Raw genomic sequence first — 20,790 nt, forward strand, 5'->3', positions numbered from 1 at the left:
CTTGGACTTGGTTTCTAGAAGCTCCAATATGGATTTGTATTGGTCAAATTCCACCCAGCTCGCACGTGTGGACCTCCAGGCAAAGATCAAGGGAAAATCACAACAGTTTTGACTAGTCAACTTCAAATGCATTTTCTGAGCAAATGAAAGCGAATCTTGGAAAACAAAAACATGGATTTTGTTCAGAATGAGCCCAATAAAGTTATTTATGAACATTTTTCCTGAATTCGTTACCATTTGGGAAATATTTCAGGTTCTTTGGAGCCTTATTTTGCAGGTTGTGTGAGAAAACACTACACCCATGTGTCAATAATCACCTAGTCAAGCAAGCAGAGGTTGGAATAGGTTGTGCTCCATCAAATTAGTGGCAACCATGTGTCCATTAAGTTATGATATTTAGCCATATGAATCTCCATGAAGTTACATTGTAATCACTATATAAACACCCCATTGAAACAAAGAGGGGTGTGTAATTTTGAGGTGACTGTGACATTTTAAAAACTCTGTTTTTCATTCCTTTTTAATGAAGAAGTACCTTGAAGACTTGATGCGCAACTAGCTGTTGGAGTAAAGCTTTGATACCACCTATTTGTGGAGGGCCCCTGCAAACAATGAAGGTTTTGCATTCTGCGTTTTTAATGTAATTGTTTTCATGTTTTTATTTTATCATTTGATGTAGTTAAATTCATGTTTTTATTTTGTTATTAGTTATAGTTGTTTCCAGAATTCCATTTTATCATTTGATGTAGATGTTTATATAGTTTTCTTTTATCATTTGATGTAGATTCATTAGTCTTTCCTTTTGAATTGATTGCAGAGTAATTCATATTTTAATTTCTAGAAATAGCAGTGATTTATTTTTGAGTAGTTTTATAGAGTTCATAATTGATTTATTTCAGAACATTGAGTGATTTCTTTTCCAGTTATGAATTAGTTCTTTTTAGAAAAGCTTGAGTAATTTCTTTACAGGTTTATGAGTGATTTCCTTTTGAGCAATAATGATTTCTTTACAGTTTTAGAGCATTTCAATTTCACAATTAAAATGATTTCTTTGAAAAACAATTCAATTGTAGAGCATGAATGATTTTCTTATCGTTTCATTTTAGAACTTAGTTGTGCAATTTTCATTTTGTTTAAGCTTCATGTAGGAATTGATAGGACAATAATTCTGCTTTTAGAAATTTAGATGTGTGCTGCAATAGACCAATTTAGTTTCTTTAATGAGATAGTATGATTTTTCTTAATTTCATTTTGCAAGTGTGAGTTTATTTTAATTTCATTTGACAAGAGTAAGTTTATTTTGCAAGTGTGAGTTCTTTATAGTTTCATTCTCCTAGAGTGATTTTACTATGGTTCCATTTTTTAAGTAAGAAGTTTTCTTTAGTTTCATTTCATTAGATAGGAATAATAATTTCACTTTGAAATAGGAATATATAATAAATCTTAGAAATGAATTTTCAATAAATCAATCATTCATATTAATAATCCAATTTAATAAAAAGGGTTTCTAGCATATATTGTGCACTTGCACTTCACAAATTTACCAACTCTGGTCGATAATTTATATAACAATTTAAGACAATTAAGTTGACAAACATACCATGTAGCTTTGTTTTGGGGCATCATGTTTATTGTCATTTCCACCTTCTCGTAAGTTATGGCCCTGAGAAGAGTCTTATTCTGTTTTGTTGTCATTGATTGATGAATGTATTGGACTATTTTCCAGTTTCCCTGGTCCTATCAATTTGTGGCTCTGACTTAATGTTTTTAAAGAAATGATTCAGCTCCTAAGATATCTCTTGGTGAGTTTCTACCCTTCACCCATCTACCCCTTTCAAAGAAGCTATTATATTATGATGTTGACGCTACAACATTGACTTAAGGAATAAAGCGGCATTTTTTTCTCTCTCTTTGAGCCACTCGATGCATGTTTTTATTTTCCACATAATTTCCTCCCACTTTTGCCTCTCTTGTGATTCTTGTAGAATTTATGCCTCGGTTTAATCAACCCCTTCGATCTACAATAGAGAATTGTCTCTTGTTGAATCTCTGCCATTTTTTGTTTCCAATTTGTTCTTCTCCTCTAGTATGTTCCCAAACTTATCTTTGTTCAAACCCTTTAATTTCCACTTGATGTGCTTGAGTTCTTTATACAAAGAGAACATTATTGTTCCCTCGATTTTCCCTAGCTCCTCCCACCATTGTTGGATGTTTGATTGAAACTTCGGGTGGCAAAGCCAAAATTTCTCTAACCTGAAAGGGTTGATTCTCAGATGGGCTTTTAAATCTATGTTGAGGCATATAACCCAATGGTCCAATCCATGACTAGGGAGAATTTTGGCTTCAAAAAAGACACCCTATTTCAGAATACTCTTAGAAATTATAAAGTAGTCCAACTTAGAGGGAACATGTTGTGATCCTCCCCTACGATTATTCCAAGAATATATACCATTATTTGTCTCCAAAGAACCCCGAGCATCTAGGGCCACTGATTGACATCTGTGCTTCCAATCGCTTATTATTTTGGATAGAGTCTCACCTTAGATCTTAGTTTCCTATACCATCATTATAGAATGTTTTTCCTTAAATCGTTTATCCTTTAGGATCCTTTGCTACTTATAACCCTCATATTCCAAGAAGTTATCTTCTTGATTAAGACTTACTGGATTCACAGAGTACCTCCATGATAACCCTAACTCATCCTAAATTCACCAAATTGCCTCCAATCTCTCCCAATAACTACAAATTAGTCTTGTGTCCCCTTTTCTTATCCTCTTTGTACAACTTCATTGTGTCTTTCATTGAGTTTGTATGGACTTCCAAAGCTCCCGTATTCCATGTGCTTAAATTAGCTCATGTTGTGAGATGCTTGTATTTTAAGTATACTCGCCCTACGAGGCAAATTTGATGTTTCGATAGAGTGAAGGGATCTTTCCCTTTCCACACCTTTGTTATCCCCTGTAAGTTTAAAGAATCCAACTCCATGTGCTTGGATTATTATTGCAGTGATTCTGCACCTTCTGGAGCGGCGTGAAAGATTAGAGGAGGGAGCGGCAGCTAGCCGAAGAAGTTACCAGAGTGCGGGTTTTAAGTTGAAGGGTTAGTTGATTGGTTAGGTTGTGTTCCTAAAGATGTTGAAGAATTTAACTCTAGGGTGGGATAGATCAATGGTTCCTTCATATCCACATCTATCTGTTGCTCAAGCGCACTTCCCTTCTTCTCCTCCAAAGATGTCAGCGGTTCATATTTGATAGCTTCCAACCATTTCTTTTCCAGCTAGTATTAGCACGATGGGGGTTTGGATTTTTGTTGATTCCTTTGCACATGACTAAACTTATCATTATTTTGGTTCAAAGGAACTTCGTTATTCACATTTTGGACGACTAGTGGGCTATGGCACTACAAATGACCGTATTCATGACACCTTATGCACCTAAATGGAATGTGTTTGTAGTCTAACGTCTACTTCCAGAGCTCATCCTGGTAATAAATATCAATTGATTCCGAGAGTCTCATATATATTCATGTACATGTAGATGCGTGCATGAGATATTAGTGTGCCTATTTTGTTGCTTCAGAGCTCTTCACATTAAGCCCTAGGGCATTTCCTATCTGCACCAAAATTTCGTCCTAGAATTTGTTGTAACAACTCGCGGTTCATTTCCTGTGTAAATAAAAATAAGACCAAGGTCAAGAGACACGTATTCCAAGTTGAATGTTGGGTAAAACATAGTGATGGGTATCACTAATGATTAATAAATGACTATGGAAATTAGCAAAGGAAAAAAGACATTAATTGAAATTTATTTATGAAAATAAAGGAAAATAGGAGAAAAGGGAGATGAAGGGTCATATATTTGCATGAGGAGGAAATCGAAGAGAAAATAAAGGAAAATGGAGAAAATAGAGGCATCAATAATGAAAAGGCAGCAAAGGATCAGTTGAGGGTTTTTTTTGTTAGTTTTTGGCTTTGGCTCTCTCAATTCATTCACTCTTTCTCTTACACTCTAGCACACTTAGAGTATTCACTACAAGAAAAAAGGACATTGGTGAGGGGTGAAAAATGTCACCATAAGCTCATTGGTGACTATCAAAAGAGCATTTGTCACCAAAAAATGAACGTCACCAAAGGTGGCATCGTGTTGATGCCCCGAAATTCGTTGCAACAACATCGGGGAAACCACCCGGTCCGGAACTTAGTGCAGCTCCTTTTCCGTTTGGAATAGTGGCTCCGACTGGGGATAATGGGACCAGTTTCCCAAAGATTATAAGTAAATGGGATGGATGAATGATTTACGATATGAAGTGATAATAAACAAATAAATAAACTATAAAAGAAATATAATAACTATAAGCTAATCCCGGGACTTATCAATTCAGATAATGCAGCGTTTGATAACCTATGCTTAATGGCAGGCATATAGATGTCACTAACAGTAAGCATAAATGTTTAAACCATTTACGATTGCTCTGCATAAATAGTTATGCAGAGCGATAATAGCGAATTACTGCACTCAGTCATTTATATCATTGTTACATACATGAGTAAAAGAGATAACAAATCACAAAACATTCAATAGTGATATGAAATGCAGATTTTCTGTTATATTGCATACATGTAATCAATAATAGCAAAGTAATAACACAGCAATTGATATAACAGAAAAGAGAACAGATATAGATAATAGTACCATGCAAGTTGTTTGATCAATCCAATATATTAATCGCTATGTCGCGGTCCTTCCTTCCAACCAGAAAGCATCCCAAGCAAACGACAATAGTGCACAATTTACTTAAAACAACATTCCAAGTAAAATTAAGGACCAGTGGTCAAGTTTTCAAAAAGAATATAGACTGAAGCACAATAGTGCAAACTTCAGCCTTTAAGTCTTTTACAAAATTTTACGACCCTTTCCAAAACAATGAAAGGGTCTATAAATACTATGCTAATCTAAATATTTAAATATCTAAAACTGAAAACTAACAAATCGGCATTAACAAATATCATTTTGTATTTGGGTGATTCGGCAGTCGGCGGCGATGCTTCAGTCAGAGGTCTCTTTGCCTTTACTCCTTCGCTGACATATCGCCAGCATTGGCTCTACTTCTGGTGGAGTATTGAGGCGTGAAGTCAGCTGTGCATCGTATGTGGCATCTTGGAAATCGGCAATCAGGTATCGGAGAGCATCTGTTAGGCAGTTAAGAGCCGACCTTTGAGAATGTGGTTTAATCAGGAAAAGCCAGTATGCGTCGGCGGTCAAGGTATTCACTCCAGCAATTAACCGCCCTTGTGTCTCCAGCTCAGGATAATTCCTGTGCTCCAGCATGTTTGCGGTTGTTATGTTTCCAGGTGTGCATTGCGAAATCATGTTTGCCAGGTACAATGTATCATTGACTAGATTGATCATGTTTCTGGCAATCGTTTTGCATCTGGATGCTGCCCTTTCCGCCTTCATTACCTGTGTGTTCCATTCCATGAAAAGTATGTCCTTGTATGTTACACAGATTCGGGACAAATTTGCCGCTTGCCCTTCTGGAGTGTCTTGCCATTCAATATACTCTGTTATATCGTCTTCGGCCTGATCCAAGTTACTCCTGGCTTTCTCGATTTGTTCACATACTGCTGTAGATGTGTCACAAAGTATCTCAGCTTCAACTAGTTGTTGGCACAAGAGTCTGGTCTGAGATATCAATGCGCCGTTTATTAGAGTTGCCTCTGCTCTGAAATCATCAATACTCTTGGCACCTTTGATACTTTCAAGCTGTGCTGACAGCTGAATTATTTGCTCCTCTTTAGATTTCATCAACAGCTCATTCGATGCCTCCAACTGGGATAATGCTTCTGACAATTCTTGTGCTTTTTGAATGTCACTTTGGTCTATCCTCAGTTTTTCAATTTGCTGGGTTAACAAATGATTCTCTTGTTGTTGGGCCAGCAATTGTTCTTCTGCCTGTGCTGCCTTATTCCTTGCCTCTATCACTTCTGCTTGCAATGCGTATACCTCATGCTCTTTAGTCTTCAAAAGAAGACTCACTTCGGATGCTTTGTCAATGGTTGCCGCTGAATAAGCTCCCGCAAATTGCGACAGCTTTGTCAAATCTTCAGAGGGATCTAATTCTCCCTTCCAGACGACATTGCCCGTGACTGTTTGCTCAGTTGAAACAGAAGGTTGATCAAGCCTTCGCCTCTTCCTTGAGCGCCTTACAACGGCTCTATGCTTAGGGCTGTAGAAAATTTCTAGGGGAGGAATTTCCTCTACCTGAAGATCAATTTGATTAGATGAGTCTTGAGTAATTTCCTCAACATTCTGTACCATGGGTGGGCCGCTGGTTCCTTCAAGAACCGGAGAAAACGTAGTATCGGGAGTCTTTGAGGCATCTGAGTCTTTGGAGGCTTCCTTACCACTTATAATGGAATCGAATTGGTTCCATTCTTTAATCAATTCAGTATCAACAGAGATTTGCTTACTCTGTTCTTTCTCTTTTTCAATCCTCTGCTGCTCCTCGAATGCCTCCCGCTGTTGCTCCTCTTGTGCTCTTCGTTGCTGTTCCTCCAATTCCTTTTTCTGCCTATCTTCCAGTTCTTTCTTTGCTTTTTCTTCTTCCTCTCTTTTCCTCTGTTCTTCTAGCTCCCTTTGCCTTCTTTGCTCTTCTAGCTCCCTTTGCCTTCTTTGCTCTTGTTCAATTTGTGCTTTTTGCTGCCTTTCTATTTGTTCTCTTCTATGCCTTTCTGCCTGCAGCTTGTTTTGCCTTTCCTCCTGTTCTCTAGTTGTAACGGGAGGTGAATTTATTTCCAGCTGATCAGGCTCGCTTGAGGATGAAGTTGGGGTTGTGGATAATAAATCTAGAGGCAAAGTTTGCAACCTTTGCTTTCTAAGTTTATTAAATTCAGTTAATTCCACATCTTCATATCTCATCGCAGCAAGTTGTTTGACTTGGCTTATTGAATCGGCACCCATGAACAGGTCGTCAAACTGGTCTTCTTGATGAACAACCTTTGTCAGCTTAGCCTGTTCCAAGGCAATGAAAGCAGTCTTTTTCGGGTCATAGAGTCTGTTTGGAATAGAAGCTAGAGATACCATTTGGAGTTTTGCTGCTTCCTTTTCTGCATGCTTATAATTTAGCAGCGTATAAACTCCAATTCTTAAAGGAAAAGATGGCCATCCTCTCTTCTTCTCTTCTTTGAGAGTTTGTGTGACACCCTCGTACATGATCTGATAGGAGATTTCTCGGGCTAACAATTTGTCTGGGATGTACAAGGGGAGAACATGTGGCCTTGCCTTGCTTCCAAAAACTCTGATATAGGAAAAATATTCTTCGCCGAACCAATGGGCTACGGCTGGTAGGTCAAAAGAGGCTTCATAAGAAATTCTAGGGATAGGTCTGTCAAAAATAGAATAGTGAACGGGAACCATAAAACCATTGCAAATTTGATACAAATGGTCTTTGTGAGAGGGTTTCCACAATTTACGATGATACAAATGAATAGGTGTTGGGTCATGGGTTGTCCATCTCCAACCAAGGACAGGAAACTCAGAATTAAAACAAAGGGTATCCATAATGTAGGCAGAGTAATAGAAGGGTGGGATTTTTCTCTCGGTGACTCTGGTTTTGGCCCTAAACTCACGAATAGCTATGACCAACTTATCAGACAGAATAGTGGCCCAATCCATGATTATACTATTGACGGCCGCTTCCATTAAGGGAACCATATCAACATGGATATTTGCAGAATCATGAAATCCCCACAATCTACACATCATAATTCCAGCATAGCAGTAAGGTGAAGCCAAAGAAGCATTGGAGTACTTACCCGACATATCCTGCTTGTGTTTTGCTGGATTTTCCCTCCAATCTCGGAGAGGTTCGGATGGTGATTCATTCTCTCTGGCGAATTTCTCCACAAAGGCTCTGTTATAGACTTGCTCGGGATTGGGAAAATGATACATTCGTCTCAAGTCGTCAGGCTTGAAGGAACCGAAAATCCTTCCATCCTTAGTATGGAAGGTTCTATTAGTGAGAGTAATTTCTTCAATTGCCCAACGTACCACATCAGTATAAGGCAAGACTTGTTCTCTGGCTGCTATTCTGTGTAGAAAGGAGTCAGCCAAATATTTAAGAGTTGCCTCAGACTTTCTTAGTTCATCCACACTTGCCTCCGTTACTGTCGTTTCTGGTTGTTCTGCTTCTAGCAAATTGTATGTCCCTTGCCATGTAGTACCAGGAAGACCAGTGCATGTAGTATCTGAGATTAAGCCTTTCCTTGAAACTGTAGCAGCTTGGCCTGAGGCAGGTGTCGCAGTAGAACCTGCCACCTTCTTGAACTTCTTTCCCATCATATTCAGACTTCTCTCGACAGTTGAATTCTACACAAATGCAAGAGAAATCGTAACAAAGAAATAACAATGACGATCCATAACGGGATAGATATATTATTTGAAGCGTGGTGAGATTATTCCTAAAAGAGGCTGCGGATCTAATGATTTGAGAAGGCACCGTAGATGCAATGATGGTGATTTTACAGCCTGCAGCTCCATAAATGACCATTACTTAAGTTATTAAACCGAATGACCCCTTAAAGCGTGCAATAGATTTTTTCAAAGGTCTAATCGTAATTGCTCGTTAATTCGAAGGGGCAAAGCTTTAAATACGCATGCATTACCTTATCCCTTTACTTAACGGCATTTTGAAATCTGTGCTTTTGTCAAATCGGATTTAAATATAACTTTAATGCTTTGAAATAATCACCTTTTGGAAACTGAGGTCATCATTAAGCGTCATCGCATCGCATCGGAAGTGTGAGTGACAATATCATTTGGGAAAGATCTTTAGCGAACGCCGATTGCGACATTGTATTAGCGCGCGAACATAATCCCTAAATGTATATCAATTGATTTACCGAATGCCGATAGCGATGTCGCATCGGGGAAAAGATATGAACGTCTTATGAAAATGCGTAGGATTCTGCCGACTGCCGATAGCGATATCGCATCGGGTAGGAGCTTTAAAACATTTTTCACAAGAAATAGCGTCGATAGTTGATTACCGATTGGTGTCGCATCGGGGAAAAGGTATGTGCTTTTTCTGTGTGTGCATTGGCTATCGCCGATGGCCGATAGCGATATCGCATCGGGAAGAACCAAGATGGCAACCAACCTTGCGATTGCTTTTTCGGACTTAACCTCAAAAATTGCTCATTATTTGTTCAACAAGGGTTTTATGCACAAATTCATTTGATTATCATACCTTATCTGAACAAGTTTATTAATGCCAATTAAAATTTTTAAAAGGGACCCATTTCATATGTAAATTGTTTGTGATAAAAATGTTATGAAATGGGGGGTTGTTGTAGGGCACAACAATTGGCGATTCGCTGGCAGAACCAGTTATCTCTGGACTAATAAATATACTTACACCTTTTCAAATAGAATCTTTATAAAGGAAAGGAAATTTCTAATATAACTAGATGTCTATTGATTCTGAATAAAACAGGTTTCTTCATTTGACTTCCTCTTTTTATAAATGCACTTTGAGTATTAAAATAAGTCCTTATTGGTTTATAAAGGTAAAAATAGAAAACTTTTCCATATCAGCTTTTAAAATAAACTCCTCTGTCACAGGTAGAGCCTCTGCTGCCAGCAAACATTCATAGTCTCGGCAGGGTTACCTTTTAACCATGTTGTTGTCCATTGTTCCATTCACCTTAGAGTGTGACTAAACAGAATGAATTCAAAAGATATTTTCGTATTTTTTGAATTTCACTTTCTTCTTTGCTTAAGATAAAAGCCATTTTCCTGGTTTGGTGGCCAGATAAATGACAATGCCATTCACGGGTAGTAATTAAACTGAACAAGCTGGCTCGTGATGAGACCCCTTGTCTTGAACTTTCAAGCCATTACCCTGTTTGATATGCAGTTTTGGTAATGTCAATTAAATTATTTTCCTATGAACATGGTAAGTAGGCTTGTAATAAGACCTCTTATCTTTAATCTTTTATATTTTAGAATTACACTCTGAGTAATCATAAACTTTTGGTGAATGGGATGAACAACTATCTTCTTAAGAATAAATGGATGACAGGTTTAAGAGTTAAAGATGCTGAAGATGAATTAGCTCCTATTTTCATATAGATAACCTTTGGGGACTAATTTCGAACACCCAAGATGACTCATAGAACTTCGTTCAGAGTGAAGTTTACAAAGGTTAGACTGTGATGTTCAGAATAAAAAGATATCTAATTTCCTAGAAATGATCTCTCTTGGTTTAAGACGCTATTATCCAAAAGTAAATACTAATATTGTCATGGCGAGACAGCTTTTAATTACAGCGAAAGGTCAATGGGAAATGTCCCACATTCTTATTTCTACAAATCCTACAAACTATATAAAAACTATCAAGCTACAAAGAGAAGGGGTTACCTCCTCAATTAAAGAATTTCTTCAAGATTAGACCATTGACAGGGAGAGAATCCCTTACCCCTGATAGATTTTGCAGTATGAACGTGGAATGGCCTACTTTTTCACAGATTTGAAATGGTCCTAGCCACAGTTTTTGAAATTTGGTATGTTTACCTTTGTCTTCATGGGCTTTGTCCCATTTCAGGACTAGATCTCCGACTTGGAATTGTCTAGGGCTAGATGAGGCTAGATCAAAAGCTGCTTTAATGACTTGTTGATGTTTTGCATGTGTAACCTTGGCTTTATCCCTTTCTTCTTCAAGTTTGAGAATTTGATCATATCTAAACTGTATAGAAGAAGAAGGAGTTTCGTCGATAAATTGCACTAGGGCTAGAGATGGAAGAAGAAGGTTGGTTGGTACGATTGCTTCTTTTCCGTAGACGAGATTAAACGAAGAGGTCCCTATGGAAGCTTTCTGTGTTATCCTATCGGCCCATAATGCAAATACCAAGGATTTATGCCAGTTCTTATGATTCTCTTCAATTGTTCGCTTAATGATTTTGATTAGATTTTTATTAGTTGATTCTGCTAGGCCGTTGCCCTGAGGGTAGTAGTTAGCAGAATACTTTAATTTAAACCCTCTTTTGATAGCGAAATCAATCATTGCATTGCCTGAGAAATAAGAAGCATTATCAAAGACAAGAGTGTTTGGAACACCAAACCTGGTAATGATGAACTGATCTATAAATTCAATGATCGCCTCAGAGTTTGTTGTCTTTAACGGAACTGCTTCTACCCACTTTGTAAAGTAATCAGTTGCTGTAAGGATATACTTGTGTTGCTTGGAAGAAGAAGGATTTATTTCTCCAATGATGTCCAATCCCCATTGTTCAAAAGGTTGTTCAATGTTGATTGGTTGCAAAGGGAAAGCTGGCTTTTGTTGTCTTCCACTGGCAGTTTGGCATTTGATGCATTTCCTTACATATTCATGAGCGTCCTTAAACAAAGTAGGCCAATAATATCCAGCATGAATGACTTTATGAGCTGTTGTATAAGCTCCAAAATGTCCTCCTGCCGGTCCATCGTGTAGCTCCTGCAAAACCTTTTGAGCTTCAGGTTTCTCAAGGCATCTTAATAGGACAGAATCATAGTTTCTCCTGAAGAGCACATCATCAATAAGGGAAAAACTCTTAGCTTTCAATCTAATGGCTCTTTTATTCTTGTAGGACAAATTGGTAGGTGCATAACCATTCTTTAAATAAAAGATCAGATCTGAATATTGAGATTCGGAATCCGGTATACTTAGCTGATTAACTTCTTGGGTTTTCTCTCTATCACTTGATTCAGGAATGTTTGATGCTCCTGCTAATATCCTGCAAAAACCTTGACCTTTAACAAACTTTGCTGGCTTTATTTCTAGATCATATTCTTGGAGGGCTGCGACCCAATTTGCCCTCTTTTCTCCCAATTCCTTTTGGATTAATAGTTGCCTAACTGCTGAGAAAGGAACTATTACTTTAGTATGGGTTTTTAGAAGAAAAGGTCGATAATGTTTGACTGCTTTAAAGACAGCAAAAGCTTGTTTCTCAATTTCGGAATAATTCAATTCTGCGCCTTGAAAGTTTGAACTGAAGAACGAAATGGGCGCTTCCAAATTGTCATCATTCAACTGTGTGAGTACTGCTGCGTAAGATAAGTCAGATGCAATAGTATATAATGTAAAATGATTAGAAAGATTTGGAGTATTCAGAGCTGGGACATTGATTATGGATTGCTTAATATCATTAAAGGCTTGCTTTTCTTCTAATCCCCATTTGAAGGTTGAATTCTTTTTAATCATCGTTTGCAGTGGTAGTACAATCTGTGAAAAATCTGGAACAAATCGTTTAACGAGATTAATTTGTCCTAAAAACGACTGCATCGATTTTTTATTATTTGGAAAAGGAATCTCAGAAATTTCTTTAATTCGATCAGGATCTACATAAATGCCATCTTTAGATACAATAAACCCTAAGAGCTTACCTTGATTAAGAGCGAAGAAAGACTTTTTCGAGTTAAGAGAGATACCATATGTTTTGCATCGTTGAAAAATCTGATTTAAATCATGCAAGTGATTACATCTCTTTTTTGAATACACAGTAATATCATCGAGGTAGACGACTACTGTTCGGTTAATTAACCCTCTAAAGGCTGTATCCATAGCTCTTTGGAATGTTGCTCCTGCATTTATGAGTCCAAAAGGCATCTTTTGGTATGCGTAAGTTCCCCATTTTGTTCTGAATGTAGTTTTTAATTGGTCATCAGGATGAACCAACACTTGATTATATCCTGAGAAACCATCAAGAAAAGACATCAATTCAGATCCTGCTACCGATTGAAGGATTTGCTCCATGGTAGGCAGAGGGAAGTTATCTTTCAAGCTTGCCTTATTCAAGTTTCTGAAATCAATACAGATTCGGATGTCGCCGTTTTTCTTCCTGACTGGTACCATATTGGAGACCCAGTTTGAGTGTCGGACAGGGAAGATAATCTTAGCTTTTAAGAGCTTATTAAGTTCCGACTTTATCTGGCTCTCCAAATTTGGATGTATTTTTCTTAACTTCTGCTGGATCGGTTTTTGATCGGGAAGCATAGGAATAGTGTGTTGTATGATAGATGTATCATATGTCTTGAGGTCGTCATACTTCCAAGCAAAAACTTGTTTGTTTTTTCTTAAAAGTTTGATAACTGCTTCCTTTTCTTCTGTAGAAAGTCCTAATCCTAAATTTATATTTTGAGGAGCTTGAGCCGTTCCCAAATTAATCAATTCAAACCTAAGAGTAGAGCTTTGGAGTTTTGCATTAATTACAGGTTTAAACCTATCTTTAATGTCATAAAGATCTTCAAGCTTTACTACAGGCTTAGGAATCACGTTATCTTGAGATGTTTCTTTTATTTGAGAATCATGCTCATCCTCTTCAATGATTTGATTGTCATAGGACTTTTCAGAGGTTAAGAATTGCAAGATGTCCTCGTCATGGTTGAAAACCCTCCAGTTAGAGATGTTATCAGGAACTGAAGGTCTAAAAATTAATTCTATAGAAAATCTATCAAGACTATAGTCTTCGGAAGGGAGGAGTTTGGAAGCTACGTTGGCTAGTAAATCAGCTGCTGAATTTTGCGATCTTGGGATTGAAGAAATGTTGAATGCTGAGAAATGCGAAGTAAGATCTTGCACTAGCATTTGATAATGCTTAAGGTGGTTTGAAAGGCAATGAATTGTATTCCTTACCTGTTTAACAATGATCTCACTATCGCCGAATACTTTTATATATTGGACTTTAAGGTCAATTGCCTTATATAATCCCTGCACTAGTGCTTCGTATTCGGCCGTATTATTGGTGCATTCAAATTCTAATCTACAGGAAAGCATTGTCTTTTCGCCTTGCGGACTAACCAAAATGCAACCTGCTCCTGAGCCCTCGCTGGACTTAGAGCCATCAAAATATAAAGACCAAAATAAAGGAGAATTAACAAGAATATTTACATCCTTTTGATTTGCATTGAAGCATTTGGATAAATTGGATTGTGAAAAATTTTCTACTTGAGATGTACAATGGTTAACTGAAAAAGGGGAAGATTGGGCAACAAAGTTGCCAAAGAATGATTCTGAGGAATAATTTCCCAAAATGTTATTGTTGAAGGCCACAGGCTGGTTTTCTTGTTCGAAATCGGTTACTGTATGAGTCATATGCTTCTCACGGTCGATCTTTATTTGATTTGGCTTACCCTTGTAGGGGAGCCACATATGTGACCAATCCGTAGAAATGTATCCATGCAGTTTCTCAGACCAATCCCTGCTCAAAATTAAGCCGTAGAATTCAGGTATGTCAGCTATCAAAATATCTATTCTCTGTACTATTCTGGGATCAGCAGACAACCTGATAGTCACGGAATTAATTTCTCCTATAACCTGTACTTTCGTTCTATCTAACTGTACAATGTGAATAGCGGACTCCTGGGGTTCTATGTTCAGTTTAGAACAAACTGAAGCTGGCATAATATTGGATGAAGCCCCTGAATCGATTAAACAGTTATGCAGATTTCGATTATAGATTTCATAGGTGAGCAAGAAAGGTGGGGTATGAGAATTGGATCTGTCTCCGATCAGAACCGAATCGGTAGCTTCGACCATATCTGGAGGGGGTTGTCCTAAATCATTAGCAGCTTTTGAACTAGGAAGAGGAGAAGAGGGGACAGCGTTAAATTCTCTTAGGAGTAATTTCTGCTGGTGTTTTAACTTACTTAGCTCAAACATAGTTATGTTTGCCTTAGTCTTTTTCATATCATCAACAATATTATACTCCATGGAGTCAGATACGACTAATGTCTTAGATGTCGAAGTAGAATTAGAAATTGGAGACTTGTTTTGAGGGGCTGTTACAGGATAGTTTTTTGGAAGAACTTTTTCTTTTGGTGTGGCAGCACCTGCACTCCTCTTTTTTGTAGTTGTTTGAGTAGGTTCAGAAGCAATTTTACTCCTTGTAGTGACAGGAAATGCTTCTTCTTGATTCTCAGTGTCAGAATTTGGGAGTATAAAATCCCACATACCATGGCATTCAACTACTTCTTCTTCATCATCCGTTTGAGAGGTTGATTCCTCTTCTTCTTCTTCTTGTTCGGAGTCTGCATTAGATATAGTGAAGATCTTTGGGCCGCTGGTTCCTTCAAGAACCGGAGAAAACGTAGTATCGGGAGTCTTTGAGGCATTTGAGTCTTTGGAGGCTTCCTTACCACTTATAATGGAATCGAATTGGTTCCATTCTTTAATCAATTCAGTATCAACAGAGATTTGCTTATTCTGTTCTTTCTCTTTTTCAATCCTCTGCTGCTCCTCGAATGCCTCCCGCTGTTGCTCCTCTTGTGCTCTTCGTTGCTGTTCCTCCAATTCCTTTTTCTGACTATCTTCCAGTTCTTTCTTTGCTTTTTCTTCTTCCTCTCTTTTCCTCTGTTCTTCTAGCTCCCTTTGCCTTATTTGCTCTTCTAGCTCCCTTTGCCTTCTTTGCTCTTGTTCAATTTGTGCTTTTTGTTGCCTTTCTATTTGTTCTCTTCTATGCCTTTCTGCCTGCAGCTTGTTTTGCCTTTCCTCCTGTTCTCTAGTTGTAACGGGAGGTGAATTTATTTCCAGCTGATCAGGCTCGCTTGAGGATGAAGTTGGGGTTGTGGATAATAAATCTAGAGGCAAAGTTTGCAACCTTTGCTTTCTAAGTTTATTAAATTCAGTTAATTCCACATCTTCATATCTCATCGCAGCAAGTTGTTTGACTTGGCTTATTGAATCGGCACCCATGAACAGGTCGTCAAACTGGTCTTCTTGATGAACAATCTTTGTCAGCTTAGCCTGTTCCAAGGCAATGAAAGCAGTCTTTTTCGGGTCATAGAGTCTGTTTGGAATAGAAGCTAGAGATACCATTTGGAGTTTTGCTGCTTCCTTTTCTGCATGCTTATAATTTAGCAGCGTATAAACTCCAATTCTTAAAGGAAAAGATGGCCATCCTCTCTTCTTCTCTTCTTTGAGAGTTTGTGTGACACCCTCGGACATGATCTGATAGGAGATTTCTCGGGCTAACAATTTGTCTGGGATGTACAAGGGGAGAACATGTGGCCTTGCCTTGCTTCCAAAAACTCTGATATAGGAAAAATATTCTTCGCCGAACCAATGGGCTACGGCTGGTAGGTCAAAAGAGGCTTCATAAGAAATTCTAGGGATAGGTCTGTCAAAAATAGAATAGTGAACGGGAACCATAAAACCATTGCAAATTTGATACAAATGGTCTTTGTGAGAGGGTTTCCACAATTTACGATGATACAAATGAATAGGTGTTGGGTCATGGGTTGTCCATCTCCAACCAAGGACAGGAAACTCAGAATTAAAACAAAGGGTATCCATAATGTAGGCAGAGTAATAGAAGGGTGGGATTTTTCTCTCGGTGACTCTGGTTTTGGCCCTAAACTCACGAATAGCTATGACCAACTTATCAGACAGAATAGTGGCCCAATCCATGATTATACTATTGACGGCCGCTTCCATTCAGGGAACCATATCAACATGGATATTTGCAGAATCATGAAATCCCCACAATCTACACATCATAATTCCAGCATAGCAGTAAGGTGAAGCCAAAGAAGCATTGGAGTACTTACCCGACATATCTTGCTTGTGTTTTGCTGGATTTTGCCTCCAATCTCGGAGAGGTTCGGATGGTGATTCATTCTCTCTGGCGAATTTCTCCACAAAGGCTCTGTTATAGACTTGCTCGGGATTGGGCAAATGATACATTCGTCTCAAGTCGTCAGGTTTGAAGGAACCGAAAATCCTTCCATCCTTAGTATGGAAGGTTCTATTAGTGAGAGTAATTTCTTCAATTGCCCATCGTACCACATCAGTATAAGGCAAGACTTGTTCTCTGGCTGCTATTCTGTGCAGAAAGGAGTCAGCCAAATCTTTAAGAGTTGCCTCAGACTTTCTTAGTTCATCCACACTTGCCTCCGTTACTGTCGTTTCTGGTTGTTCTGCTTCTAGCAAATTGTATGTCCCTTGCCATGTAGTACCAGGAAGACCAGTGCATGTAGTATCTGAGATTAAGCCTTTCCTTGAAACTGTAGCAGCTTGGCCTGAGGCAGGTGTCGCAGTAGAACCTGCCACCTTCTTGAACTTCTTTCCCATCATATTCAGACTTCTCTCGACAGTTGAATTCTACACAAATGCAAGAGAAATCGTAACAAAGAAATAACAATGACGATCCATAACGGGATAGATATATTATTTGAAGCGTGGTGAGATTATTCCTAAAAGAGACTGCGGATCTAATGATTTGAGAAGGCACCGTAGATGCAATGATGGTGATTTTACAGCCTGCAGCTCCATAAATGACCATTACTTAAGTTATTAAACCGAATGACCCCTTAAAGCGTGCAATAGATTTTTTCAAAGGTCTAATCGTAATTGCTCGTTAATTCGAAGGGGCAAAGCTTTAAATACGCATGCATTACCTTATCCCTTTACTTAACGGCATTTTGAAATCTGTGCTTTTGTCAAATCGGATTTAAATATAACTTTAATGCTTTGAAATAATCACCTTTTGGAAACTGAGGTCATCATTAAGCGTCATCGCATCGCATCGGAAGTGTGAGTGACAATATCATTTGGGAAAGATCTTTAGCGAACGCCGATTGCGACATTGTATTAGCGCGCGAACATAATCCCTAAATGTATATCAATTGATTTACCGAATGCCGATAGCGATGTCGCATCGGGGAAAAGATATGAACGTCTTATGAAAATGCGTAGGATTCTGCCGACTGCCGATAGCGATATCGCATCGGGTAGGAGCTTTAAAACATTTTTCACAAGAAATAGCGCCGATAGTTGATTACCGATTCGTGTCGCATCGGGGAAAAGGTATGTGCTTTTTCTGTGTGTGCATTGGCTATCGCCGATGGCCGATAGCGATATCGCATCGGGAAGAACCAAGATGGCAACCAACCTTGCGATTGCTTTTTCAGACTTAACCTCAAAAATTGCTCATTATTTGTTCAACAAGGGTTTTATGCACAAATTCATTTGATTATCATACCTTATCTGAACAAGTTTATTAATGCCAATTAAAAATTTTAAAAGGGACCCATTTCATATGTAAATTGTTTGTGATAAAAATGTTATGAAATGGGGGGTTGTTGTAGGGCACAACACATCGCCAAAAGTATAGGCGTTGTAGTGACATACAAAGTCCGTCACCAATAATTATTTATAATGACGGATAGCGACCGTCACCATTTCATATGAGCAATGGTGATGGACCATAGCCTCCGTCATAAAAAACTGAACGTCACTAGAGGTGGCACCATCAAAAGTATAGGTGTTGTAGTGACATTTAAAGTTCATCACCAGTAATGATTTATAATGACAGATAGCGACCGTCATCATTGCATATGAGCAATGGTGATGGACCATAGCCTCTGTCACCAAAAGTGACATCACCAAAAGTATAGGTGTTATGGTGACATTCAAGGTCCATCACGAATATTGGTTATAATGACGGATAGTGACTGTCACCATTTCATCTGAACAACAATGATTTATTGTGATGGATCTTTAATGGTTGTCACTATTGGTGCATATATATTGTGACGTTCATTGACCGTCACTAAAATCCACATTGCTAGAAGTATAGGCGTTTTGGTGACATTCAAGGTCCATCACGAATAATGACTATAATGGCAGATAACGACCGTCGCCATTTCATATCAACAACAATGATTTATGGCTACGGACCTTTGAGGGTCGTCACTGTTGATGCATATATATGATGGCTTCTTTGATCGTCACCATTTCATATTTTTGGTGAGGGTCGAAAAATGTCACCAAAGCTCATTGATGATGGTCAAAAGAGCCTCCATCACCAAAAAATGATCATCGCCATTCCATATGGATGTCACGGTATGATGGAATCAAACCACCAACCTCCTGCTTGTAAAGCAGGTGCTCTTCCATTGAGCTAGCACCCTTTAAAGAATTATACTTTTAAAATTAGACCTTGAAACTTCATAAATTGTAAATTCTACAACTTTCAATAAATTAAAGTCTCGACAATATTTTACTAAACAAGCAAAGAAACATCGAAGCTGTGGGCCCCTACCTAATGGTTATTGAAGTTATGAAAAGTGGGTGGAGGGAAAAATAGTTTTGTATAAGATAATCAATAAGGTTAGTTGAATACTCAATTAGAAGTGAAACTCTGAAGACATTTATAACCTATAAATGACCTATAACTAGAAAATGCACCAAATATTACAAAGGAAATGTCATGATTGGATAACATATGGAAAAAGAGGAGGCGGGGTCTTGGAAACCCTGTACATCTTGGCATGCCTTAGCACTTGGCACATCTTAGCTTGTTTGACATGTCTCCGTACTATATGGCACATGTTAGCATTCCCTAACACACCTTGGCAATCATGACCTCACAACTAGCATTACATTTTTCCATGACTTGGGAACCTTACATCCACTAGAACACCTTGGCACTCCCCAGTTGTCATGCCCTCTAATATCCTCCATAATGTCCCAGGCTGATGAGGAGATCGATGGAGGTAACCACAGACCAAGATATTAGTTTGGTAGCTAGCCCTACCAAACCAGAGAGGGATTTCTCTATGAAATCATAGCCAAGAGATGATTGGAATGTAAAGGATTTTAGGCTAGATAACTAGGCTCAGGTGGGTTTTTGGAAAATTTAGGGACTTGGAACTCTGTCCACCGGTGTCTTGTCTGGTAGGGACTTTGTTAAGGAAGCAGGGACTTGGAACTCTGTCTACGATAAAGAACCTAGCATGCATGACAGAAGCTCCCTAGAGTAGAGTACCTCATACCTAGAAGAGTGTCCCCTACTCAAAATATAGAACCCTTCTCTACTATGCACTTTCCTTAAAGATAAATCTGTGCATAAAATAGTACTAAGAAAAACAACTAAATTAAGAAAAGTGAGCATCTAAGTCAAACTATAAAAGTATACTAAATATGGCTCTATATAATTTTGGGAAACACTAGACAAGCATGCTTGCATACAACAACCATAATATGCCTAAAATCGATGTCATTCTTTCATCGTTTGTATACCTTCGCAATAAAACTAGAATCTATAGCATGTACCCTAAGGCTATATGCATATACTAAAGGTGTAGATTGAAAGGATCTACTGAGATGATTTGTTATTGAAGGAGAAACATCTTCAAAATAACAGATAAAGTCTAATGTGAATTTAACCCATTTGCACACAGACCAAGGCTGCTACTAGGTACACTTCTCCACTGAATGGAAACTGTAATGTATTGTAGTGCTACTGAAGAAAAAACACCTTTAGTGCAACATGGATAAAAATCTAACAGATATTGTCACTATGGCCTCGGTTGTAGATGATCTCATCAATATAGGTAATAACTTCGATATTTGAAAAACCAAAAGGTGAGATGCATAGATCATTTAAAATGACATATTTGGGCATACTTTATTATTGTTTAGGTGTGTCATTATAGAAAATGCAAGGTAGCAAGTTGCGTCTTTATGTCACTAGCCAAGGATGCAAAGAAATACATAAAATATTAAATAGCATGGTATAAGTCGATTGCATGTTCTTTTGAAACGCAAATGGAATTCTCCTTGTGCAGGTTCTAATCTAGTGAATATAACTTTAAATAAGAAATTTATAGTTGTGGGGTTGGAATTGTCTCATAATTCATGAAAAGTCCCAAATTTGTTCACTAGAAAGAAGCAGAGTGATTCATCAGGTTTATGGAAGGGAACACCCTATTCGCAAGAAGATAACTTGAAATTAGTCGGGCATATTATTTCTCA

Source organism: Pinus tabuliformis, chromosome 9 (genome assembly GCF_031772625.1).
Source record: "Pinus tabuliformis cultivar Carrire ecotype Pingquan chromosome 9, CPIR1, whole genome shotgun sequence".
Taxonomy (NCBI): Eukaryota; Viridiplantae; Streptophyta; class Pinopsida; order Pinales; family Pinaceae; genus Pinus; species Pinus tabuliformis.